Consider the following 27,203-nt stretch of genomic DNA (forward strand, 5'->3'; position numbering starts at 1 on the left):
ACCCGAGGGAATGGCATGGAGCTGGGACAGGGGAGGGTCAGGCTGGGGGTTAGGGAAAGGGTCTGCACCCAGAGGGTGGTCGGGCACTGAGGTCCAGTGTAGATGCTTCCTTAGGACTTTTTATTGAGAGTGGAAAATAAAGAGTTCAAAATAATTATACAAAATAATAATTAAAAAAAAGCAACAACAACAAGCAGTAAAAGAAAAAGCAAACCAGTAAGTGCCTCCCTGTCTTTTTTTTTTGGAACTTTGGATTCTGCTTGTGTATTCCTGTGTCCCCTTCTGGTCTCCCCAGGTCAGGAAAAACATTGCCATATGTGACAAGGGCCCAGCCCAGGTCCTCAAAGCTGGAGAGAGACCAAGACACATGGCCTCCTGCCAGCCCAACCTGCTGATCTTGTGCAGCACCCCAGAAAGTGCCAGGCCCTCTCCTTTCCACCCATCACCCTTGGGGATCAGGGCAGAAGTGATGCCACCTGCTCATGCTCCTGGGACAGTGTAAATGGGACGGGAAAGGAGGGCTCACACAGGCCTTGAAACTCAACACTTTTATTGATTATGTCTCCCTTGGCCATGTGCAGGGTGCTGGTATGCTTTGACCCCTCTCTGCTATATCTGGGCCCTAGGGCAGCTCCCCTTGCAGGCAGCTGCATTGTAGTGGAGAAGCCTGACCCTTCTGGAAGACTCTTGCCCCTGCCACCTCATGGAAAGGGACGCCAGGCAGGGGATGAAGAAGGGGCTGGAGACCCTACAGGTCTCTGTGCCCTAGGGGAAGACATTCTCTCTTGCAAGCAAAATGGCCCAGGGAAGTCATCTCTAGGAAGGGACTCTCAGCACCCCCGTCTTTCTTCCTCCTTCAAAATTAGGCCTACTCTCAGGTTCTAGGCCCCAACTCCCAACATTGCCACATTGTGGTCACCGTGGGACACTCTCAGAATCACACCACTGTGGCCTCCAGATGTCACAAGCTGCCTCCCTGCCTTTTCTTCCAAACCCTGTAAAGAGGGGGACCCTGTGGTCAGACCGTCAGTTGCTGAGCGGCTAGGGCTTGTGATAGCCAGAGCTCTTGGTTGGAGGAGGCCCAGAGAAGCGAGATTTTATTTTGCCAGAGCTAGGCAAATAGTTAATCTTCCATCAAGAATGAATCCTCCTCCCCTGAAGAAGCTGCGGCTCACGGGGAGGAGATGTGTGGCAGAGCCAATGGAAGTGGACACCACTGATGGTGACGTAGAGCCCATGGAGGTGGATCCACATACAGATGAAGAACAGCCAGTGGAAGTGGATCCACCTCCATCAGGGCAGGCTGGGCACCACACCATCGTGCGCAGGCTGCCTGTGAAAAGACAGCACATAAACATTCACAGGAGCGCTAAGGGATCCCCTCTTCCCACCAAATGGCGCCCTCCACTGAGGCACTGAATATCAGGCATTTTCCATCAGCCAGGAGAGCCCTGAGTCCATGAATATCTGGCAGACTCAAAGGGCACATCTGCCTCCTGTCAATTCTTAAAGCTAAGGCTTGGAGGAGCCCTCCTTTGCCATCCCCCACTCCAGAACTTTCCAAAGAGCTGCACTGAGCCCTCCTCCCACTGAGAGAGGAGGACAGAGACTGGCATCCTCTGAGCTGCTGCACCAGTGGCAATGGGAGGAGTCTGTCAGAGGTCCCCCAGGCTCGTTGGGGCCTCCAGGTGGTGCCACAGAAGTTACAGAGGCTGTTCCTCTGGAGAAGCAGAAGACATCCGTTCCAACAGGAGGAAGTGCTGGACTTTGGCGCTGAGGTCCAGTGTAGATGCTTCCTTAGGACTCTCTGTCAGGAGTAGGAAATAAAGAGTTCTAAATAACTATGCAAAATAATAAAAATAATAAAAAAGCAAAAGCAACCAAGAGTAAAAGAAAAAGCAAACCAGTGTGTGTCTCCCTTTCTTTTTTGGAACTTTGGAGTTTGGTTGTGGTTTCCTGGGTCCCCTTCTGGTCTCCCCAGTACAGGGAACACATTGCCATGTGTCGCTAGGGCCCAGCCCAGGTCCTCAAAGCTGGGGAGGTGCCCAGGCACACAGCATCCATGGGCAAGCTGAGGGACCTGCAGGGTCAGCATTAACCAAAAAAGGCTCGGGTGGGACATGAGTGTTGACTACAAATGCCTACTAGGAATGTGGAAGACAATCAAGCCTGACTTTGCTCAGAGGCACTCAGTGGTGAAAAGATGAGAGGCAGCAGGCCCATGCCGGAGGATGGACAACTCCCAGCTAGGCAAAGGGAAAAGATCGTCCCCGTGAGGGTGCTCAGACATGGAACCTGTGCCCAGAGCCCGTGGGGTCTCCATCCTCTCCAGTTTATCTCCTGTTGAATGACCTGGACAGAATCTAACCCGAAGAACTGACCACCAGTCCTCTAAGCATGTGGTCCACACCAGTGCCCTTCACAAAATAGCAGGAGCCAAAGGGAGCAAGGAAGCCATGAAATAGCTGAGAGAAGACACATTTGTGGACAGTGATCACAGCATCAAGCCTGCTGTAGTTCAAGAATAGTTTGGACATTGCTTTCAGACATATGGTTGAATTTTTACTTGGTCCTGTGTGGAGCCAGGAGTTGGAATTGATCCTTTTGGGTTGCTTCCAACTTGGGATATTCTATGATTCCATGATTGTTTGTTGCCAATCTGAAAATGGAATGATCTTTCAGACAGCACTTTTTTGATGTATGGGGTGAACTCTGAAGTTAGTTGTGCATCCTTAGACGCCTGGAGTATTTTGTGCCTTTATCTAGGAACTCATGTCAGATGCTTGGTCTTTGTGCCTGAAGGCTTTTGGCAATGTCTTTGGCTAGAGGACACAGGAGGTTGGTGCTTTGTCCTCCTGAGTTTTTCATGAGGCTCATCCTGCATGCAAGGGTTACTGGTGTGAATGATTTTCAAAATCTGACCTGAATTTGACATAGTGGTGGTGGCATATCATTAATGCTTTACTGCCTTTTACCCTCCTTTGGACCTGTGCACCTTTAACCCAGTTCAGCTGCCTTTTGTCATGAAGAATTTTTTTTTTTTTTTGTGAAGTCACAGAGCCCCTGTTGTGGCTGTTCTTTGTGGGATGCTGTTCACACTGATGTTTTAAAGTAGCTTTTATGATCATTAAAAGAAGCTTGATGAGTATAATTCAAAAGGTATTTGTCTGAGATGTTGAAAGAGCAGAACTTTCACTTGGGAGCTTTTCTTTTCTTGTTTTATTGCCTCAAAAATAAATACTGCTGTATTAATATTCTTCAAGTAGTTTTAGCATAACCTATTACCTTGAATATTACCACAGTTAATATCAAGTTCCATATGCCCAAAATATTAATCAAAATATTTCTGAAACTGCATTTGGTGTTGCAAAGATGCTGTGTTGACAATAGATACTGTTTTTCTGCTTCTAAAGGAACTTTACATAAATTACAAAACATATTTTCTCCCTTTAGAAAAAATGCTAGAAATCTTTAGCTTGCTAGTGTATATACAATTTTAATATGCACAGAGTCAATTTTTATGTGCATATATAAGGAAACAGTGTAGAACTTGTATTACTGTTTGTTTGTTGTTGTTGTTTTTTTTTCTTTTTTTTTCTTTTGAAGGCTGTCCCTAGAGATTCTAGTAGATTCAAAATGCTTATTATGCTAAAGAAGGAAATATTGGAGTGAAAGTAGAAGGTCCCAGTTTAGGCAGCAATAAAATACAAAATGCTGGTAGATCTACATGAACTGAAAGAATCATTTTAATTTTCTTTCACTTTGAAAGTAATTTATGAGAGCTTAACTTGTTTGGATTATCCAGTTTCTTTTGCAAAGTGACTTAACTGAAGTTCTGCTTGATTTAGTTTTGTTAAAAATAAAAAATAAATTAAAGAGAAAAAAAAAACAACATTTTTAGATGCTGAAGTTTAATGACTTAGAAGCTGCAGTGGAAATGATACATTAAAAAAAAATGACATGTTAAAGCTGTATATTTAAATCTGTAGGAAATAGGCTTGTCCAGTAGCTATGCTAATATGAAAAATATATGTATATAATTGTGCACACAGAGCTTCTCTCACTTTACTTGTTTCCCCTCGCTTCTTCCCTTATTCTAAGTTCACCACTCCTTGAGGGAATTTGCTTTGAATGTACTGCAGTGTTACTGTGAGTTGGATTGTGTGTTAATTTCAGATGGGTTTTAAGTTTGCTGTTAACTTCTTCCTTCTGTTACGAGATTTCCTTTTATTAGTTAATGCTGACTTTGCTGCATTTGGACTGCATTCTCTGTCGCTCTTTATGAATACCAAAGTTACAACCACCATAAATACTGAGAGCACAGAGGAGGAGGAGGTGGAGTAAACAATTTATTTTCATGTGTTTGGGATTACCACATAACTCTCAAATGGCAGAGGAAAGTGGAGTTTAATGGTCACCCTTAAGTTGGGGGGAGGGAGGACACGAAATAAAATTGTTTACTTAGACTTCTTCAGTGTCTGTATTAGTCATTCTTGGTTCAAACTAATGATTAAATGATGGCTTTTTATTTATTCAGATTTGATTAGGAGGAGAGGGATTTAAATATGTATTTTCTTTGTACATTAAGAGTATCTTGGCAAGAGATTCAAGGTGAGCTGAATATATCAGGGGAGAAAGGGAGGTTTGGAGACAACCCTGTGAAAACCAGGAGTGCAGTAGGATTTACACTTGGGTATTCTGAGGCTTGCAATGTGTTTGTCTTTGAAAGGGGAGAACGTGGGAATAGATAAATTTGGCTCCTGCTTTATCCAATCCCATCCTACAACTTTGTCCAAATAACAAATTCTGTAGCTTAGTTTATCAGAGGAAATAGGAAATTTTGGTTAAAGTTAGATTCTGTTTCCTATATATTACTGTTGAGGGCTTCAGGTGAAAATACAGGAATATTTTCCAAGATATTCCCACCGTGTGATCAACAACTGCTCTTTCCTCTCTTAGAAGCTGGTTTATTTTGTCAAGAAAAAATGTAAGAAACAATAATAAAATAATACTACTTCCTTCTATAAACTTTTTCTGAAGGAAATAGGAAAATACCACGTGACACACCTGAATCATTGCCAAAGTGGACTGCTTCAGATTGACTTGACGTCAGCGTAATATGGCTCGAGGACATCACATCTCTTGGGCCAGCATTCTCTATTAAAAAATCTGAGATGCTGGTAATCAGTATTTTTATTTAAAGATGCAGCTGTGCGGAATATATGGTAGGAAGCTCTGGGACGCACCAAATTTCCACTCATACATGCAGTAGTGTGTGCTTTCCTCTACCAGACTGCTATATGCTCATAGAAGTCAACAGGTCACTGAAGTTTATGCTTGAGTTCAGGCATATGTTTAAATCCCTCCTGCTCAGTAATTCTTATGTATATGTACATTCACACCAATTCAGAATTTATTAACATTTTAGCACATGATTAATTTCCTTAGGGATCTAGATTCCAAATCATGCTACCTCCTTTGAAAGCTTAAGATGATCAGCACAAAGGATAAGCACTAAGCACAAGAGCACAATGCCAAGAAGACCCCTTCCCCATCCAGGCTCCAGCTGCCCAGATTTCTACTAGAACTTCTCAAATGCCTACAGCGTAAGAGTTAAAGAGACAGGACTGGAGTAGTTAATTATCTCATGTGCTGACAAAGAAAATATCCTATAGTCTGTCCTTTGTTGTTTGGTTTAAGTTGAAAAGTAAAGGGAAGTTTAGAACAGGTGCTGTTATTTTCTAATCACTTTCAATTTTACAACTTATTTTAATAGTATTTTACTTACATGCCCAACTCTTCTGAAACTGAGGTATAGTATCATTGTAATGTGGTTTAAAGATTAAAAAGAAATGTTTCAATCTGTAATATCTCAAAAACACTCCATTTTGAAGCACTCTGCTGCTTCTTGACTTCTGGCTCAAGAAGCTCTTTATGTAGCCTATTTATGACACCAAACATAACAGTTATGCAAATCAAAAAAAATGCAGAAATGCGTTTGATTTGTGTTAATATTGGGTAAAAGGAGTATATGCTTTCTGGGAAGACTATTAAATGTGTGCAAAAGGTGCAGCTGAAGTACCCAGTATCAATGGAACATAAATAAAAGAAACCTTACTAAAGAAGATGCCATGGATGATACTGAAGATGACACTTTGATCTTATCGTCAAGGACATAGTAGCTTTTTGATACAGGTGATATCCTCCCACAAATAGAGCCGATATGAAAGACTTTTTAATGTATATTTTAACGCGATTCTGTGAAAACATAAATTATGGTTCAGTAGCCTCTTCTGTCTTGCTTGCACTTCTGAATTGTATTCACATGGTTTTCAGGTTTATCAGGTATCTTGAAGTGACATGTTCTTACTGCATTGACTATTTGTCTTGAGTGCCAGATCCTAAGAAGGGTAGCAGCATCCCACAGGGCTTTTCCATGTCTGCTGTATCTGTTGCTTCTGAGTAAAATTTCGTCTTTGTGGTTGTGCAGAGAACTCTGCAAAGCATAGCACAGGCTGATGCTTTCAGCCAGTAGCAGACTGCTTTTTCCAGTCATTACAGTGAAACACAACTTAATACTTTGTCCAGCAGAGCTATGGAAAAATGGATTTTTCAGCCATCTTCTCACTACTGGCTTGTGTACTCTCTCTCTGATAAAACGCCTTTGGATTTCAGTGTGATAACAGGTGGCTCGGAATCAAGGGCTGAATGTGCATGGTGTGAACAAACCATTCATATGTGGCTGTCCATGTCTAGTGGTAGCTCACCTTGGAAAATTGACATGACTTACTCCTGGGAAAATAAATAAAATTTAACACAGAAGAGCTCATTCTATTACAGAGCTCCATTCAGGTTGGGATATGGGCCAAACTACAATGAGCTGTGTTACAGGAGCATAATAAGTCTCTGCCTTTTACCCACAAGGCATACTTCTGCTATTCTGGCAATTGCCAGAATTTGATGATAACCAAATCCAGTTTTGCTTTTTAGGCTGCTTTGCTGTTTAATAGCTTAAAAACATTAACTGTTTTTAAAACAGTACATGCAACGTGACAGAAGGGCAGAAAAAAAAATATTTTTTAATTACAGAACTACTAAAACAACAGGTATTTTAGTGTTGCCGCATAACAGTAAATACATGGGAAAAAAAGCTGGAAATTTAACATGCTTTAATGCTCCAAGCAACAGTATTCTTTCAAATGTACTGAATACATTGAGCATTTTGAGCAGTGGTCCTCTCTTTTTCATTGTACACGCTATATTCTTTTTTTCTACATTGTGACTGCATTTCCCTGCATTACTTCAAACATTTCTTTAAGAAAAAAAAACAAACAAACATATATTTCAAAACAGAAGTGTTTAATTTGAAAACAGTTTCTGATTTTACTACTAAACATGTTTTCAGAACAGATTTCCCTGAAATTGTCCATCAAAGGGATATTGCAAGCAGTGTGTTCCCATTATGTATACAAAAGCCCATTACTTAAGTCTAAGGAAAGTCATATTTTAATAGGCGATGCAATTCTGTCATCTTTCCCCCCAAAATTGCAGTCAAAATCCAGTTTTTAAGTAAAATTGGTGCCCCTTTGGACTGTAGTCGCTAATTTGATGCTATGCTTTCATGTGAGTGGGAAATCTTCTACAGGGTTTTTCTTCCCCAGATGTGCTCTGCAGGATTTTCTTTCCTTTTGTAAAGCCACTTCACATGGCAGACGTGTGAATGCTGCTGTCGGGTCTTTCCAGAGCCTGCTGCAGTCTGTTTTCTCGGTTTGGGCTTTACTTGTGCCTCCTCAGGTGAGGACAGCAATGAAAGATGCCTTTCCCAAGCCTGAGCATTGCCTGTAGGGCTTGGGCTGTGCTTGCTTTGCCCAAGCCTGCTGCACGCCCCCCTGGCATGACCCTCACCTCCCTCCTGCCACTGAGTGCTTCCAGTCCTAGCCTGCCCAGCCTGTCATCTCCTCCACAGCTTCTCAGTCACAGTCGGCTGGCTCCAACTTACCACAAAACACATCCTCTGGGCATGTTTTTTTTTTCTGGCTTTTGACCACTTGCTTCTCCACAGGTGACTCTGCTGGTACTCTGTAAACAAAAGTCCTCCCCTTCTCCTGGCTTCAGCTCCTGGCAGGTCCGTGATTAAATATGTAATCATTATTACCTTAGCTGTACCATGCTATATATACATTGTTAAATAGAAAACTCTTTAAAAGACTTCGAGGTTATAGAGAGTCCAGTTCAAAATCTGCATCTGGCTTCTGCGAAGAGCCAGGATTTCAGCTGTGTCATGCAGAGATGCGGTTCACTGCAGATCACAGCTCAGGATCTTTGCCGAGCCATTAAATGAGAAGAGATCTTACACGTGTAGAGCAATGGAAGGAGATGATGAGATTCTTCTCCAGAGGTTATATTTGATTAGATATTGTGCAGACATAAATAAGAGAGTGCTGCTGTACTAGAGACTAGCATTAGCAACCTAGAGGTTGCTTCCAGTTGGTATTGTGTGTTTTGTAGAAATTGTGTTATCCATTTTCTCCGTGCTTTGTCTGACTTGTTTTTATTACAGTAGCACCTGGAGAGGGCCAGTAATGTGCCAGTTACTGTAAGCACAAATCTCTTAAGCCTAGTCCTGTTGATATTAAAAAAAAAAAAAAAAAAAAGACGAGGAAAAGAAGACATAGTAAAGTGTCTTGCTTGCTTTCATATGGGTAGCCAGGGGCTACCATCCTCTGGCTGGCTGCAAGTGATGCAGCAACCTGCACCTTGGGGGTTTACCCCAGTGTTTGCCTCATTTTTAGTCACTGCACTCTGCTTTAAAAGTGTTCTTTTTATTTTTTAACTAAGCAAGCACTTCTAATAGTATTTTTTGGAAGTGATGGTCAGAGCACTGACTTTTCTATCCCTGGCCTATAGCCATTAGAGCAAGCCCAGGTCTTTTAGGATCTGTTCCTTAGGAGGAACAGCACTCCTTCCTAAGTAAATTTTAGCACCATTGTTCTAGCAGTCTCTGGACTATGAGTTAGCATCTTTCTAGCTTTGCAATTTTCTAAACTACCCCTCTTGCCCAATCAGCCTTTGTAATTAAAGTCTAGTTCTTAATTTCTTTGGCAGTTTCTTTGTAAAATGCCTCAGTACTGTAGATGAAAATGGTTAATGGTTGTGTATAGTTTTGTTTGTCTTTTGTTGTTGTTTGTCAGCAGTAACTGAAGGCTTGTTTCGGGCATGAAGGAGCAGAAGGAGAGACTCTTTGATGGCAGACCAAAATTCCTTCTCTTAGGAAGACATCAGTCGTGGCACATTCCTGACAGCGTGGACTGAAACACCTTACCGAATTACTGGGTTGAGTTCTGGGCTCCCCGGTACAAGAGAGATGCGGAGCTCCTGGAGCAAGCCCAGTGAAGGGCTACTGAAATGTTTAAAGTACTGGAGCATTTCCCATATGATGAAGGGTTGAGGGAGCTGGGCCTGTTCAGCATGGGTCAGTGTGTTTAAGTATTTGAAAAGAGGGTGTCAAGAGAGTGGGGCCAGACTCAGTTGTGCCCAGTGACAGGACGAGCAGCAAGAGGAACAAACTGAGGCACAGGAGGTTCCAGCTGAATATGAGAGGGCACTTCTTTACTGTGAGGGTGGCAGAGCACTGGAACAGGCTGCCCAGAGAGGCTGTAGAGTTTCCTTCTCTGGAGGTAATCAAAACCCGCCTGGATGCCACCCTGCACAATGTGCTCTAGGCAATCCTGCTCGGCAGGGGCATTGGACCAGATGATTTTTAGAGGTCCCTTCCAACCTCAACCATTCTGGGATTCTGTGAATCCCACAGGACCTGAAGCAGATCAGAAACGGTGCTCCTTAGCATCATCCTCTGGATGAAATGTCACAAAAGCGAAGAGCAGAGCAACGAGGATTTCTGGTCCTCATTTTGAGCTGAGTGTAATCTAGCAGCTGGGTGTAACCACTGCACGAATTTGCAGGCGCCATTTCAGGAGTTGCCAGCTGTTCTCTGAGGGATCAACCATCAGTCTTGTGCCAGAGGTGCTTAACTGGGCGCAGCATGGGATTTATTTTGCACTGAATAGCAGTAAACTCTTTAATGTGTGGAGAAGGACTGAGCACTCAGTAAGTAAATGGAAAGCCACACATAACGCCATTATGCAAGCTGTTACCACAGAAGTAAAAGTTTCCATACTTTTCTTTAAGCAGGTGTATACTGGCAATCTGCTGCTTGATCATGTTTGCAACCAAAATACTTAGCACAAAAAGTGTGCATAGCTACCAGCTGTCAAGAATTTCCATGTTCTTCCCACGAAGTGCAAAGCATCTTTGCCTGCTTCTGTTCTCCTGTCTGTGCCTCCTTACTCATTGTGATACCTCTGCCTTGCAGCGACACCTGCTGCCACAGGCAGACCTGTCATAAAGCTTGTCCTTATCTCAAAGGGGTGGCATTCTGCCCCCAAACTGATTGCTAGCTGCTTTTCTAAAATACACTCAAGTCCCCTTTCTTCTTCCCGAGTCTTGTTTTCTCACTAAATTAAAAATAAATAAATAAATAAATAAAAAGGCCTAAGGCCAGCAGCTAGAACCCAAATGGTATAAATTAGCCAGTCCCAAATCTGATACCCACGCTGCTTTTTCCACCACATATATGATAATTTAATCTCTTTCGATCAAAGTTCCCTTCCTCTTCAAGTGTGGTGTGATGCGTAGCTTCAGCACACTCTGCAGTGATGCAAAATGCACTGTAAATTGCACATCAGCAATGGCATAGTAGGGTGTACATTTGGAAATATCCATGTTTATTTGAAGTAATTATGTGCCTAAAACCTGGGCTTTGCTGAAGTACCAGCATTGCTGACCATGGTCTTGATCCCTTGGTGGAGGGCGGGGGGGGGGGGGGGGGGGGGGGCGGGGATCTCGATCCATTCACGGGGCTGCTGGGGCTTAATTTTCAGAGACAGGCCTGTCTCTGAAAGCCTCCCTAATTCACATCTGAAAGTTTGCACCGTGTACCCAAGGCAGATTTTATCAGCTAAGGTGACTCTCTTCTCTTCCACCACCTTTTAAAGCCATTTCTCCGATGCCGTGACAGCAAATTGATGGGATGGGTTAGGGCTAGCTAGAGAAGGCTCTGGCTCACTAAGCATTATGAAAGATTAATGGAAACCAGTGATCCTGCAGCTTGGTAGGATGATGCTGATTACTTTGGAAAATGATGTCAGTAGAGTACAGATGTCTGTGGATGTAAGCTAACTCAAATTCCCCATTTCCCCCTCTCCCCAGGCTTCTCTGGCACTCACTCTTAGGGTGCATGTAGTCAAAGGCAGAGGCTGGATCAAAAGAGATCTTGGAATGGACACTTGATTTTTGTTCTAAAAGACATAGACCCATCAATCTTAATCTTTTGCTCTTTCCTCAGGCAGATTTCCCAACAGTTTGGTCAAGGACTGAGCAAGAATTATTGCACTGGACATGCTAACTTCAGTATATGGGCTCATAGGTGTGCTGTAAATCAAATGACTTCATGCAAAAAAATTAGCAAAATTGCTGCTGGCTAGGAATTGAAAATACACAATAAGAAAAACTTTATTGATACTCTCCTAGATGACAGGTTTTGTTAGTTTATAGTTCACTGAAATATATTTCCTACTGTCAAAATAGATAACTTATTTCAGTAATAGAAAAATAACTGTTCTTTCCAGCATGAAAGTAATCCCAGCAGGGATACACATACTCTACCATGCTAATACAATTCTACTTTAATACAAAGAAGAAACTTAATATAATTCCTGGGATGTTACTATTGCATTATCAAAAATGAATTTCAGAAAGAGCAAAATGACTGATGTTCCAAACAATATTACTGAAGTTTGTAGCACATCCCTCTCTTACAGACTGTAAGAATAATTTAAAGGGTAGCTTTAATTATTTGATTTTTTTTTTCTATACAGTTATTTTTAATTATGTCTTCTTATGCAGGCATTTATTTCTTGGTATCTTTAATTGTAACAGTGGTTTGGGGGTTTTGTTTTTGGATTTTTTTCCAAAAGCATATTACATTATTTTATTGTTGAATGTGTGCTGTCATTCCGCTTTAGAAGAAGAAATACTGGGAATGCCCTGGTGAATTAAGCTGTCTCAGGAAGTAAATGTTTCTTTAAACACTGCTTGTTGTTTTCATTATAGGTGAGGAAATCTGCCACTCATGCCTTGGAAGAAAAAAGATATAATTAAATTTCCTATCTGTCCCCATTCTTTAATCTCAGATTCAGATTGGTACTTTCTGGGGGCAGGTGGGTGTCTCCTCTATCTGCAAAGGCTTTGTCTGCAGTTAGTGGCAGAGGTGAGTGCTAGGGTCAGCAGAGACTTCTCACCGTGATCCTCTGCTGCAAAGAGGAGGCTGAGTCTTTTGCAGTAGACTGAAGTTAACACACAATTCCCCTGCTCTCCAGTTTCTTGAAAGCCCTTAAGGCTGCATGAGTGATAGCACTGCCACCTCTACAGCTCACTGAGAACAGAGTACCTTTCCCAAAGGCTTGTTTGGCCTCCATCCTGTGCCTGCCTGCAATTTGACAGGAAATATTGCGTGGTACGGGCTTTGAGAAACTGCTGGCATGCACATGGTTCAGGTTGATAGTCTCATCACTGGTCAAGTGTCAGGACAGTGCATGAGCTTATTGCATGTTGATAGAAAGAGCAAGACAGTTCTCTTTTTATTCTCGCTTACCGAATGGGAACCTGTCCTCTTTTCTGCTTTCTATGAGTATATTTGTACAAAAAAAGCTACAAAGTCCGTGCTTTTCTCGTTATGCTTTCTACTTTGTCTGTTCTCACAATTGCTAAATGTTAAGTGAAGTAAAATAATTGTGCAGTTCCTAAAGCAGACTCTGAAATAGGAAGCAACAGGTGGAGGGAGAAAAGAAGCAATGGAGACGGTAGGTGAAGAGGAGGAGTTGAACTGCATTTAGATGTAATGCAGTACATGCGATGAAAAGTGAGGCTGACAGAGGGTATTTGTGCTGCTGTGAGTTGAGGTGGTGTGTGGCTTTTGAAGAGGGAATGGATGAAATGCCAAAGGGGGAGTTATTAGTGCTCAGTAGAGACGATGAAGAGAGAAAGAGCAAAGGTGTGTAGCATTAGGGCTTGAACTGCTACGAGTACCTTGTATTTAGACAGGGTGGTAAGTACACAATATGGTCTGAGTTCTGATGCTGTGCTCAGCCCAGGTAGCTGCACTGAAATCAGAGCCTCCTCAGAGGGTGAGGACCTGCTGTGTACAGGAACCTCTCAAAGTTTGGCTTAAAAGCAAATACCATTCTGTGCCCCTCCAGATAAGCCTTTTAAAGCTGTAGAAGTTAGGAGTAGGGTTGGCTAAGGGAAGAATTAATCACATAAAGGGAAGTTTAACCTACTTCAGTTGTTCACAGCTATTGATTTTGATTTACTAAAAGAACAACAACATCAAATGTTTCTTAGGCAGGAAAGCTAGCTGTTAAACCAAATTTCTGAAACACTTTTTTCTGCAAGGGGACTATTGATAGGTTGAGCTGTGACTTCATACAATTCAGTTTCACCTGTGCACAAGGTAAATGAAAGCACATGAAGTTTAGTTTAGCTTATAAAGATGGCAGTTTGATCAGATTTTCATTGTTCACAGAGGAATTGTTGCATCTTTAAGGAAAAAAAAAATACAAAATCTACTATAAGCTCTGGTGACTGTTTCAGGCAGGTGGCAAGATCTTGTGCAGTTTAAACACTGAGACAGAAGGTCTTTTTCTTCACTGGAGAAACTATGCTTGTTGTCTTAATGGTACAAATGCACCATGTAGCACCTTGTGAATCAAGGAATCAGAGATGGCTTTTGAAGTCCGTGTGATAGTATCATGTGAAATTAGGTCATGGCTATTCGTGCCCCTTTCTAGGTTGAACAGGCCTGCTGTGCTGGGTGTTTTACATACACATACTGCAGAAAGACAGCTGACAACCTTAGGGGCTTAGACATGTTATATCAAATGAAGAACAAGATAAATTATTTTCTTTTCACTAAGCCTTTTAGGAGGAAGGATTCTGCTTTAAATAATCTGTTGCTGAATTGGTTTGATTGAACTTGACCTCAGGTATCTTAGCTAATGCATGGCCAGTGGAGATGTTTGAGAGTAAACTAATAGGAAGTAGAGAGGAAATAAATATTTAAGGTGAATTGAGGAAAGTCCTTCCTTACCTGCTAATGTATGCTTGTTGTGTTGTTGTTGCTGTTTTTTATGCTCTTTTAACTTTCAAGATGTAAGGTTTCAGTCTGAGAATTCCCCAACATAGACCAAGGGAAGCCAACAGAGGACCTGGTCAAGAATGGATGAAGAGGAGAGGGAAAAGAACTGAGCATCTGGGGAAGGCAGGAATGCTGTTCCTTTGAGCAGGGAGATAAGAGCTAGGTAAAAAGACTGACTTCTGTGTAATTCCTGTGCTTTGAAGCCCAATGACTAATAACACTGTAGGCTCCAAGAAGTTGTGAAAGATGAAAAAAATATTAAACAAGTCAAACAAAGTTCTTCTGAGGCTGCACCTCAAATACTGTGTTCAGCTTTGGGCCCCTCACTACAACAAGGACATCGAGGCCCTGGAGCGTGTCCAGAGAAGGGCTGTGAGCTGGTGAAGGGCCTGGAGCACAAGTCCTGTGAGGAGCACCTGAGGGAGCTGGGGGTGTTTGGTCTGGAGAAGAGGAGGCTCAGCAGAGACCTCATTGCTTTCTGCAACTACCTGAAAGGAAGGTGTGGGGAGCTGGGGGTCGGCCTCTTCTTGCAGGTAGCTAGTGATAGGACTAGAGGGAATGGCCTCAAGATGCACCAGGGGAGGTTCAGGTTAGAAATTAGGAGATGTTTCTTCTCAGGAGTAGTCAGGCGTTGGGATGGGTTGCCCAGGGAGATGGTGGAGTCACCATCCCTGGGGGTGTTCAAGGAAAGGTTGGACATGGTGCTTAGGGACATGGTTTAGTGGGTGACGTTGGTGGTAAGGGGATGGTTGGACCAGATGATCTTGGAGGTCTTTTACAACCTTTATGATTCCATGATTCTGGGAATGCCTGTTTAAACCAGGGCAAGTGCAGGAACACACTACTTTAGATAAAAATGTCACATGTTCTAAATTGGTATCTCCAGCTCATCTGGTGGGTAGTAGCACGGGATTGGTGCAGTGACCTAAATCACATTTGAAAATTTTGTCTTCTGATATTTTCTGTTACTGATATTGAAGTGTTTATTATGTACAGAGCTTGTAAATTAAATAGAATATTGATTTATTATTTTTTTTTTGGTCAACATTTGGCTGATTTAAATAAAGATATATTAGATACAGTTAGGCTAATTTTTTCTCCCACACTCATAAGCCATGTTTCTATGGAAAATTTGAAAGGGTGATAATTTTCAATTAAGTAGCGACATTTAAAAAGAATACTCCCTATAGCCAGATTCAAAGCTACTGTGAAGTTTTTTGGGTGTTTTCCCTGAATCATTGAACCATTTTGAGAATAAAGACCAACATGGTATCACGTGTAATGCATTACATTTTGAGCAAGATTGTGTTTTAGGATTTTGTTTGTTTGCTTATTTCACTGGGAATGTGTTTCTTAAAGAAGATTTTCAGAATAAGCTCAGGAGTGCTAGATCTAAGGTTTTATTTATCGAATGTACAGGTTTCAACTACAAGGAGCAAATAGCCCCAAAGAAGAGGCCAGTGTTTGTATTCAGTTGAGATTAGTTGGTTTGACTTACAATCAAGGGATGTCAAAATGCTTCCATGCTAACATTACTTAAGTAGGGGAAATAATACAGCTAGGTAGCAGGCAATTTAAGCAAAACAAAGAATGCCTACCTTCACAGCTTCCATAAATTCACCTCTGAACTTCAGACTTTAATGAGAGAGACTTAAGCCCAGTCTCTCTTCTTCAAAAACAAATACATATATATGAACCAAAACAAGAGCAGGAAGTCCTTTCGTATTGCAATTTTAGGGCTATTTATCTTCAGAGCAGATGGAAACTAAAAGCCTAAAGCAGCAATCTGTGGTATTTTGATAATAAAATCACCTGCAATGTCCTGATCATTTTTGTAACTGGAAATGAGATATGTACAAATCCGCTCCTAAAAATATATCCTGAATAGTCCAGAAGTTTGCAAGTTTTTTCTAAAACACTGAGCAGTTCAAAATGCAGGGACTGAAGTCCCCACTGAGACTTTACCTCTCCATTCATTTTAAGCCTTTCTCCCTTTAGGAGACCTTGGGGAACTGCCCAAGATGCTGTTTCATAAGCAGGGAACGAGCTGTGTCTGCTTGGCACAAAGATCTATAAATGGATTACTTCAAACAAGTTACTTGAGGCCAGCAAGTGAACAGCATTCTCACAATTCCCTTTCCCATCACATGCTGTGGAAGAACATCAAAATTAAAGTTTTAGCATTTCAGTAGTTTCCATGGCAGACTAGAGAGATCTGATGTTTTACTGATATTAAATGGATTACTAATTGTGTGGTTCTCTAAATAATACCTAAATCTCATGTCCCCCAAAATATGATGTTAAATTGTGATCTTCTCACTACTAAAATTCATCTGAAAGGCTGGATTTACCTCCAGTAAAGTTATTTTACAGTGTAATCTTATGTTTTACTGCTATCCAGTGTGATGTAAGCTTTCAGGTCCTCATCAGTTTTTGCAGTAAAACTGCCAACTCGTATAGGCTTTGAACTGGGTCCTAATATAGCATGCATGAAGCTTTTGGTTTTGCATCTACTTTTTAGTTATGACTTAGGCTTCGAACATCTCAGTGCTTTGGTGAACTCATGAGATTATACTCCTCAGCTTCATTCCCTCCTGGAAATCTGTGTCTTAAGTGTGTATCCTCAGGAGAACCTGCATATAAAATTTTCAATGAAAATTCTTGGCAAAAGGCAGATGGTGGTGATTTTTTTCTTATCTCGGAGGGAGGAATAGAGGACACCTTGAAAACTGGTACAGCCTGGTGTTCTTCCCACAGGCACGTTGTGGATGATACACAGATTGTATTTTACAAGCACAACCTCTGATTCTGCTTACAGCCTTGCTATGAAGAGAGATGTTGAGTGGAAGTTTATTCCCCTTGAGAACACAGTTTTTTTCAATGAATTCTAGATTGTCTCCTAGAAATATTTTTATTTGGAAATTTCATATTGAGGATCTCTCACAGCCTTATTAAAGGGAGGTTTTGAAATCAATGTACTTGTTTCTTCATCACTTTTATGAACTGTGAAACTGCTGCTAAGCCATCTTAATTCAAAACCATACTGTTTCCATATGGATTTTGATATTTCTGTTCAGGGAAGATGGTATTGTTTTGTTTTGTTTTGTTTTGCTTTGTTTTCCATTTGCTCTATTTGCAGAGAATTCATAGAACCATAGAATGTCCTGAATTGGAAGAGACCCAAAAGGATCATTGAGTCCAACTCCTGGGTAACCAGTGACCACCCAAAAATCAGACCATGTGTCTGAGCATTGTCCGAACACTTCTTGAACTCCGTCAGGCTCGCTGCCACGACCACTGCCCTGGGGAGCCTGTCCCAGTGCCCAACCACCCTCTTGGTGCAGAACCTTTTCCTAACACCCAGCCTGACCCTCCCCTGTCCCAGCTCCATGCCGTTCTCTCGGATCCTGTCACTGTCCCCAGAGAGCACAGATCAGTGCCTCCGCTTCCTCTCAGTTCAGACAAGAAATACCATTTTGCATTCAGAGTAACATTTCCATTCTTTCAGATTTCTAGCCTGGCTTGTTGCTGACTCCACCTGTCCAAATAAATGGTCTTTGTGTCCTGTGGTGATTTAACATGTTGGGTCATCCATATAACTCAAAACTTCCCCAAAGTGATTGGTTTTGGTGACTGTTTCTTTTGAAAATGTTAACTCGGACCTCTTATTTTAAAAATGAAAATATCGTATCTTATTCTTCATTATAGACTTTCCTACTCTTTTAAAAAGTACAAATAACAAAATAAATATGTTTGACAAAATTACACCATAGACCTGATCTGTCATGTCTGTCTGTTAATTTATACTATCTGAACTTCCTTCTTGATTGTTGGAAGATCTGGCATAAAGAAAGTACCTAGGAAGAATTTTGTTTCCATTTTAAATTTATTCTGTATGGCAAGATCTTGGGGATAAAGATAGTTCTGATGCAGAACTCGTCTCCTCCTGAAAGGTGCAATACTTTTTATATATCAACATTATTGTTCATTCTTAGAGCTGTGTTTAGGTGCCAGTACCAGAGCTATACCAGTGCAAATCCATCACTTCTGTTGATGTCATTCTGGCCTATGTTAGTGGAAATACCAGTGTGTATGTACTTGTAGCTATTGCAAATATGAAATAAACCAGGTGAGATTACATCTACTTCATAGTTGATTTTATTTTTCCAGTTTCTTGGGAAAACTTCCATTGCCAAAATTTGAGAGTTAAGAGAAAAGACGTGGGTCAGTCAAATACAGGGGATAAAACTGTTATTAAAGAAGTTGTTACCATCTACCAGTGTTTTAGACACTGGTAATTGCAAGATGCTGGCTTATATTGAGTGTTTCAAAGTATTAACTTAATTTGGTCTTGTTTCAAAATATGTGCTCATTTCTCAAATTAAGTTGGCTTATGCTGCCTTTAAAGAACACCCCGTAAAACTTTTTGTTGTTGATGTTCAGAGTGAATACTTCCTTCTTCTTTTGCCCATTTCTCTTGGTTCTGTTTTTATTAGTTTACTGTTGTTATTGTTTGGTTGAAAATCTATTGAACCATTTATCTGTTAAGAGTAGGGAAAAATATCTATACACAAGACTACACAGTATAGCTATAGGGCAACTATATTGTGAAGACATTCATAATATTGCCTATTATGAAGAAAATACATTACAGAGAGCAAGTTCATATGGATTAAGATTTTTGTTGTTGTTGTTGTTGTTGACACATATTTCCAAACAGCTTTTAAAGTAAATTTATTCTTTTAAATAGCTTACACAATTTTTCAAGAAAGTGTTGGTGCAAGCTTGATTTGTTTAGGAATCTATGCATTATAATATTCTTCTTTTAAAAAAAAAAAAAGAGTTTCTGACTTTTATGTGTTCTGAAATTTCCTTAACACATGAAAGTTTTTGTTACTGTGATATATACGGTTGTCTAAGAATCTATTCCATGCTGCTAAGGAACAGTGTGTATTTTAGTAGCCTGAGAATTAATACATTTTGTGCTATTTAAGATAACTGTGTGATTACTTTTTTTGATGAGTTGTAGACTACTGCAAATCCAATTTAGGCGAACAAAATTTGAAATATAAATGTGTTAGCTGAAAATATTTAATCATAGTCATGAATATGAACTTATCATGCACAATGCCTTACACTTGCAGGTTGGCTTGAATTATTAATGTATATTGTTCAGTGGAAGCAGAACAGACAGTAGCACTAACTCTGGTCTGATGAGGAACATAGTTATGTTGGTGGTCTTGAGCAGCAGGAGGTTATTTCTCTTTCTTCGCTGCCTTGATGCTGCCAGACACCCTTTTCCATATGCTGCCTCCCTGCCTGCTCCATCTTCTGTTCACTGTAGGACAGGGAGTGGTGGTTGCATGGGGGTTGCTGCTGGTAACATTGAATCAATGCCACATGACCAAAAAATGAGCTTTTTTCATATTACAGCTTGGTCCTTTGTGCAAACGTATATGTTCTAAAACTAATAAGTTTTATTTTTTTTTCTTTTTGTAAGAATAGAATTTGTTTGCTTCTAAAGTTTGTCTGATAACAATTCTGGCTGGCAATTAAAATTGCAGACAGCTGGGTTATTCCATCACTTCTGTAGCTGTTTATCTTCATTGTGTCAGAAATCAATGTTGCTACAATGGAAAACATGAAATGAAGAAATAAAAAGTTGCACTCAGAGCTAGAAGTCAGTGCACGTTACACTGAATTATTAAACAATATAATTTTAAAACTTCAGAAATAAAATTGATGTTGAAGCATCTCCATTTAACTTGCTAAATCAGGTAATGGATGCAGAAAAAAAGCTCACTGCACTCACTTTCAGTTACTTTACGTTCAATTATATTTTGATGTATGTGTTTGTTTCAGGTTTAGGACACCAGTAAGACAAGTTACAATAAAGTTTTGTTAGTGAGGGGTGTTGTACTTATGAAGCAATGAAAGAAGATGGTATTTGACAGGCAACCTGATGGGATACATTATGAGGGATAGCAGCCATGGTGTCTGTACGCAGTTTGATGTTTGAGGCTAAGCAGATTCTTCACCAGGGTTCATGGTGACTCCACCACCTCCCTGGGCAACCTATTCCAATGCCTGACTGCTCTTTCTGAGGTGAAACGTCTCCTAATTTCCAACCTGAATGTCCCCTGGCAAAACTTGAGGCCATTCCCTCTAGTCCTGTCACTAGCTACCTGTGAGAAGAGGCTGACCCCAGCTCCCTGCAGCCTCCCTTAAGGATGGCACGCTGATGAGAGGATGAGGACCTCGGGTGCCAACTGCACGTGTCTCTGGGAAGAGCCATGGTCCTGGGCAGGTCCCTGCCCAGTGGGGCCACTTGCATGTTTGTCTGCAAACCAGGATCCAGCCCAGCCCCTGGGAGACCTGCCAGCAACAGGATACAAAACTGTGATCGTGGAGAGCTTGGACTCCTTTTCACCCTGAAAAAGAAGCTCTTCAAGGCACAATTAGAACCTACCTCTTACATTTCAGCAGCATGTTTGATTCGTGAGGATCTTTGATGTGACAAATTATTCTTTAAAGACGATCAAAACAAATAGTTTAGCAGGAAGAAAGGATTAACATCATGCACTTTAGTGCATTTTTCCTTTTTTTGGTATGTGTGTGTGTATCCCAATCAGTGTTTTTACTGTTACCTGGTAATAATAGATGTATGCTCAGGGCAAAAAGAAAAGCTGATTAAATGTTACATTATTGGTTTAGCTGTCATTTTTCAAGCAGAGCGTAAAAAGGAGGAAATGAAAAGAAATAAACTTCTTCCCGATTCTTTCCCCAGTGGCATCAAGACACATAGCCTTGTCATAAAAAGGTCACTTAGATTTTAGAGTAAATGATGGCAACAAGTACTTTGTTTTATGTCTGGGCTCCGTCCTTCTGGTTTTAGCTCTGAGACAGCACAGGGCTGCTCCCACTGCTGGGGCTTGCAGAGCATGTTTCAACCATGGGTGTGAGGCAGCTTGGCAAGCACCAGAGCTCCCTATCTTGACAGAATGTGAGAAGAATGACAGGAAAGAAAAGAGAAAATCATATACTAAGTGAGGGTTGCAGGAATATTAAATCTAACATCTGACAAGAGATTACTTCAAACCCAGCAGCCTTGAATATGAATCATTGTAATGAACTCTGCGTGGAACTGTACCTGAAGACAGTCCAGAAACTCAGTCTAGTGAAAACATAGTTGCTCTCTTGCCTCTGTCTCTGACAGCACATTACTCCGGGTCTATTTACTGATACTCCAAGTTTTTTTTGCTTGCAGTTGTGGTTTTTGGTACCTAAGAATTTGTTTTGAAAAAGGGTCGATCTTGTCTTTTTTTGTTCTTTTTCCAAAGTGAGCGTTGAGATTTTAATATTTTTAGGATGTTTTTGTTTGTTTAAGTAAGTTATTGATTTGAGGATTGTGTAACTTTTTTTTTTTTTTTTTTTTTTTTTTTTGTGAAGGGGAAGCTATTGTCTGTGAGGAAAATTAAACAATTTTCCCATTGTTTCATTTCTGTGTGACCATGTTATCTTGGTATTGAATGAACATGCCGAGAAAAGAATAATTTTTCCTAATTCATCAGCACATTGCTTCCTTCATTGTGTTTTCATATTTAATTGCTTAATGAATCCTGCCTCTTCTTAGCTGAGGTCTCTATGACTTTTACAGCTCAAAGTGGAGTGATTAAAGATGTGCAGGAGTTTTGCAGGAAACATATAATTACCTTGCTAGATGTGCAGTAATTTTTCATCTGAGATTCATAATCCGTTCCATACAAAAGCAGGCTGCCAGCTCTAGTGTTGGCGAACCTTTTACTTACCTTTCCTGGGCTTTTATGTGTGTTGAGCGATAGAGATTGTATAGAAGTCAGGTACGAGACATTGGTAGCTGAGGGGCCATTCCTGGATACACAGACAATTTAAGAATTTGTAAAACTGCAAATTGTTCATGGGCTGGAAGTATGTATGTAGAACTGCTAATCACCACAGGCAGAAAAAAAAAGAAAAAAAGAAAAAAAAAAGAGGAATTTTTGGTGACATCCCTAATGGGCACAATCCTAGGAAGTGCTGAATAGTCCTACAGTCCTTCATTGACTTGCAGTAACACAAAAGTGTACCTGTAATAGCAGCTTAGAAAGTACCTGTTTATTTCATTTAATTTCACCTGAATATCCTGAGAGCAGGTGACCTTCTTCATCCTTTTATTTAAATTCCTGTGGACTCTTGCACATTTAAAATACCAGTGACAAGAGCTAAGCCTTTTCAGTTTTAGACAACTTCACTTAAGAATAGACCTAGTTAAAATAGCATCCAGCTATAAAAGCGTCCAGCTGCACAGCAGAAGACTACTGTGGACTGACAGAGAGGTGAATTGCTAAAAGAGTGGGAAAAAGTGTCAGAAGAAAGATGTCTGTGTCGAATTGTATTTGGTATATAATAGCAGTAGCATATAGTCCTGATAACACAGGTAGAAGGAAACACATTGGGGGGAGGGAATAGTTTGAGATGCAGATATATCCTCTGGCTAGCAATCTGCAGCTGTACAGAGCTGTGGATTTGTCAAACATGTTTTTGCAGTTTCTGTGGGACAAAGAAGAAAAGAGAAAGCATATAAATACGGATTATGCATTTTGTTGTTGGAAATTGATATTTTTAATTAATGCTGAAACAAAAATGTGTTAGCCAAATGTATCAAGCAAAGCGAGCAATTCTCTGCATATCTACTATATATTATCACTTTTATATTACTGCCAAAGTTCCTAGTTGTTAATTATGCAGCGTTCTCTTATGTGTAGATTATGCTGGCAGGTTAATTATGGTTACCAGGTTACTGAATCAATAAGTGAATGAGGAAAACATTGCATACCTAGAAGAATTATGTAAAATTAGAAGAGGAACATGGGGATATACTAAGAGAGTTTTAGGAGAGATGTCATAAATTTGAGTTGGGACAACGACACGGGTCAATTTCAGAATTTTGAAAAAAAAAAAAAAGAAAAATAATTTAAATGATAATTGCAAGGAATAATAGATTTTTTTCCAAAATATTAGTACTTTGTATAAATAAATGTATTCCTTTTATTCCATTTTATCCTTTTTATACCCTGATCTTACTCACTCTACAAGAATATCACCTGTTCTGTACAGACTTTTCCCCTGCCTGAATCTGCAGGACTCTTAAATGTGTGACAAAATACATGCCTTTTTTTCTACAAAAAACTCAGAGTGAGGACTTTCCTTTTCATGTTTGATATGCTGTTCATATCCTGTCTCACAGTTACAGGGAGTTACTTGTATTTACTAAAAGAGATTCTCTTTGCTTTCATTATTGTGTTAGAATATTTTTTGTATTCACTAGCAGCCCTAAAATTTGCCTCTAGTCTTCTGTTAGGGAGGGACTGTGTCAGTGGTTCCTACCGTAATAGACACCATTTAAAATGAACGTCATTACTCAGAAGGACTTTGGTTTCTTCATTCCTGTTGCCATCTGAAATTCTATTAGAGATGCTGTGGGCTACTAATACATTTTTGACATAACTCCTTCTCGGCATAGGCAGAACTGACGGATATTTAGTCAGACTGTAATTTCAAACGCTACTGGATTGAGCATTTGCCACTTCCAGTAACTTGGGCAGCAATTGTTGGCCATGGCATTGACTTTGCCCTTTTACACTCTTCCACTACTCAGCACAGTGAGACAGATGACTCCTGGGTTAGGTCTCTTGTCCGCTAGTTCACTGAATGATGCTGGAGTAATATCAGAAATGAATGTGAAGCATCGAGATGCGTGGTAATCTGACAAACTGAGCTATTTCTGAGGAATGGAGCTTATCACAGAATATTCAGGTTGGAAAGGCTGTAATTGTCAGTATTTCCAAGGAGTGCAGACCTGCACATTGAGCTCATGCTGCAGTGCACTTGTGCCCTTGTGCTCTCTGTGTCACCTTTTCTCATCATACAAGCATGAAGCTGTACCTTGGGGCTGTCCAGCTGAGCAAGGTGGCTAAGGGCACGTTTCCTCTGCTTCCAGCTGTGCTGGTTAAAAAAGCTACAACTCCCCCCCCCCCCCCCCCCCCCCCCCCCCCCCCCCCCCCCCGCAAGTCACAGTGTCTTCCCTGGCAGTGATGGTCCTCCTGACCCGTCACAGCTCAGTAGCTCAGTGAGCTACTTGGACAACCGTTCCTTAGTCTGGTTCAGTTCACAGAGGTGAGATTATCCAAAATCCTTTAAATAATGTCTTTACCAACATAGTTCTTTCTGACTTGAATAAGTTAGAGAGCATGCAGGACACCTGGCAAATGTGAGGGCTCTTCAGTTATGGGATAGTAACCTTTGGAGTCAGAAGAGAAGGTGTGTGCAAGACCTGCCATAATTTTGGTTGACCACATAAGTTACTCTTCCTTCTCAAAGCCCTGCCATCCATTTTGGTTGTGCTGGAAGATAACTGTCTTTGACTCTTGCAACCCTTAGCATTTCATCTGTCCATGTATTTTTTCACCTTCTCATTAGTGTTTTTATTTTTTTCCATCTATTTAAACTGTAAACTTCTTGGAAGAAAGTATCTCTGTTTTCACAATGCCAGGCAAAACAAAGCCCTGATCTTGTTCAGGTCCTTCAGTTTCTGCTGAAATAATTAATGAGGTTTTGTGTGAGCTGTTACGGAGTGTCTAGAGACTCTTAGATTTGCCTTCACAGTTGCTGTGCTGCACCTTGGCCGAATTGTTGATTGTAAAGCAATTTTTGTCCCTAATATAAAAGACACTGTATAAAATCAGTTCCTATTATCTTTCCATATAAATTTTCCATCTGTATTGTAAGTTTAGAATTGCTGACTATCTCCTTAAATACTTCCAGATAATAATGTTACATGTTCTTCCAGCTAATATAAATCATTACTTTTTATCAAGCAATGCTTGGTGGTGGTAGAAATAATATGATTTACTGGCCTCCAGCCAATCAGTTAATTACCTGCTAGTTACTTAAAGCACTTGGGGCTTTGGTTCGTTCCAGTGTAAGTTATTAACTTGCTGGTAAAGGATCAGTACCTCATAAATAGTTTCTCTAAATAACTGTACAATGCTGCTGAAGTGATAAGAATAAATATGTGAGGGAAAACTTTAAATTCCAGTTACATAAGGTGACTATTTTGATTTAAGATATCAAATATCAGCCCTGTATCCAGCATACAACTGTCATAGTCTTGTTTTAGGCACCTATTGGTCTTTGAAAGAATCTCAGTAGTTCACATATACTGGACTGAATAAAGACTGACTTTTATTATTTTTTTTTCCGTAATACTCAGTTTCTTTGGGTTTTGGTCATGTGCTTTTGAAACAATGCCAGCTGTAGTATTAGGCCAGGCATAGCTTTTGATAAGTTCATTGAGATACTTTACAATAGTTAAGGCTCTGTCTGTCTTAAAGCAACTGAGACAGGTAACAGTCTTTTTTGTGTCTCATTTTCTGTATCTCATCCCTTTTTTTTTTCTCCACAGAAATCATAAGCCACTTATTTGTTTAAAATATGGGAGAATAGATTAAAAAATCACTGTTCTCAGAAGGAAAGGGCTGTGGCTCTGTTTGGCTGGGGAACCATCCTTTAGGCAGCTTATGTACCTGAAGTTAGAAAATAATTTTTCTGCAGACTTTGTACAGTTTGGGTTACAAAGAATGTCTCAACTGATAAATTGCTTTTGTAGCTCCAGGGGAGAGAAGAGATTTTGTAATTGGTAAGGTCCTAGGCCTTGCGTAGATCTATTATATCTGCTAAATAAAACGATGGGCAAGATAGCTAATTTAAGGACAGATATTACAGACTCTTTGCAAAGGACTGTTACAAAATTGTGTGAGATGAACTCCCTGAGAGAACTTAGCAAATATGCCTAGGTGAAAGGAATTACATTAATCCAGTTTCAGTTGTAACCTCAAGTGAGAAAAGTTAAAAGCTTCCTGTCAAACACAGGAGAAAAAAAAAAAAAAAAAAAGGATGTTCTTCGTGTCTTGTGATGTTATATTCATCAGGATGGGTGAGGAACCTGGCAAGAGCCTGAAGCAGTGAATCACCATTGTAAATGGCTGGCCGGCTACCATTATTTTGAAATTATTTCAGCTAATAAGATTTTTCAAGATCAAATCTGTTTGACCTTGCCTTGTTAGTATGGGTTTGAATGGTGGCTGAAAGAAGTGAGAGAAGTGGGATGAGGAGACAGAACAGAGCACAGTCTGCACAAGGAGACTGAGAAAAGTAGTGCTTACAGTAGTGGGCATTGTAATTATATGGATAAGAGAGACAGGGGTCATGAGAGCAGGCACAATGCTAGAAAAGATGCTAAGAAGTTTAATGCTAGTTCTCCAGCCCTACAGATTCTTACAGCTTGCAGCAAAGAAGCTGCTGTACCCAAAACTACCCATGTGATGAACTGGCAGCAGTTGTGCTGCTCTGCTCTTTTGTTTCTACCAAGAAGCCTCAGCCAAGGTTGCATTGTACTGGGTGGTGGTTATAACATAAAGAATATTCCCTGTGCTGGGAGTTCAGCAGAAAAATGAAAAAGAATGGCTTAAAGAGGAGAGTAGATACAGAGGTGCAGACATGAATTTTGTTGTCCAAATTTGTATAGTGTGGCTAAGTTGATTACTAAGCTAGGGAGAGAGGCCAGATTTCCCAATTAATGAGTGCCAAGAGGAAAAATGTAGGTTTGCATCACTGTCGAGAGACAATTCTAACTGAAGGAAAAAAAAAAAAAAGAAAAAAAAAAAAAGACAAAAACAGATTTAGCTGAAAATTGGATTCTCAGCAGCAGGAACTGCCTGAGCTGATTATTTATACCTTTTTTTTCCCCAAAACTATGGCAGGCTGTTCTTTTTCTTTGCCTCTCCTTGTTTTTCTGTTCCCCTCCACAAATACTCTGACTTTCAGTCCTCTCAAATTTACCATCCCATCTCTCTTTGCTCACAGAACTGGA

At 40.5% G+C, this 27,203-nt stretch overlaps 1 protein-coding gene across 8 annotated transcripts in view; it reads left to right on the forward strand.

Annotated features, from left to right (window-relative positions):
* TPK1 (thiamin pyrophosphokinase 1) overlaps positions 1–27,203 on the forward strand; it is a 308,925-nt gene that overhangs the window by 82,195 nt on the left and 199,527 nt on the right. The window lies entirely within an intron of this gene.

This window comes from Aythya ferina (assembly GCF_964211825.1).
Source record: "Aythya ferina genome assembly, chromosome: 2".
In the NCBI taxonomy this organism is placed as follows: Eukaryota; Metazoa; Chordata; class Aves; order Anseriformes; family Anatidae; genus Aythya; species Aythya ferina.